The sequence below is a fragment of the Teleopsis dalmanni genome, chromosome 1 (assembly GCF_002237135.1).
Source record: "Teleopsis dalmanni isolate 2A chromosome 1, ASM223713v2, whole genome shotgun sequence".
NCBI classification, from domain to species: Eukaryota; Metazoa; Arthropoda; class Insecta; order Diptera; family Diopsidae; genus Teleopsis; species Teleopsis dalmanni.
Window position 1 is genome coordinate 84,651,124 of NC_051846.1, and position 213 is coordinate 84,651,336.

A 213-nucleotide genomic window follows, 5' to 3' on the forward strand; every position below is an offset into this window, starting at 1 on the left:
CAGTATATTTATTAAATGATAAAAACAATATGATGACAGTCTTTAATGACCTTTTGAGAATGCAAGAATTTTTGGACAGTTGATTAAGGATTATCACAGTCCCATGTGGCAGAGGTAACAATTTTGTTTGACAAGGTGAAAAGAGTCTCTTCTCTTTTTATAGTAAATTTTTATATCTTTAATATGTGAATATTCATTTGACTGTCTAAATTA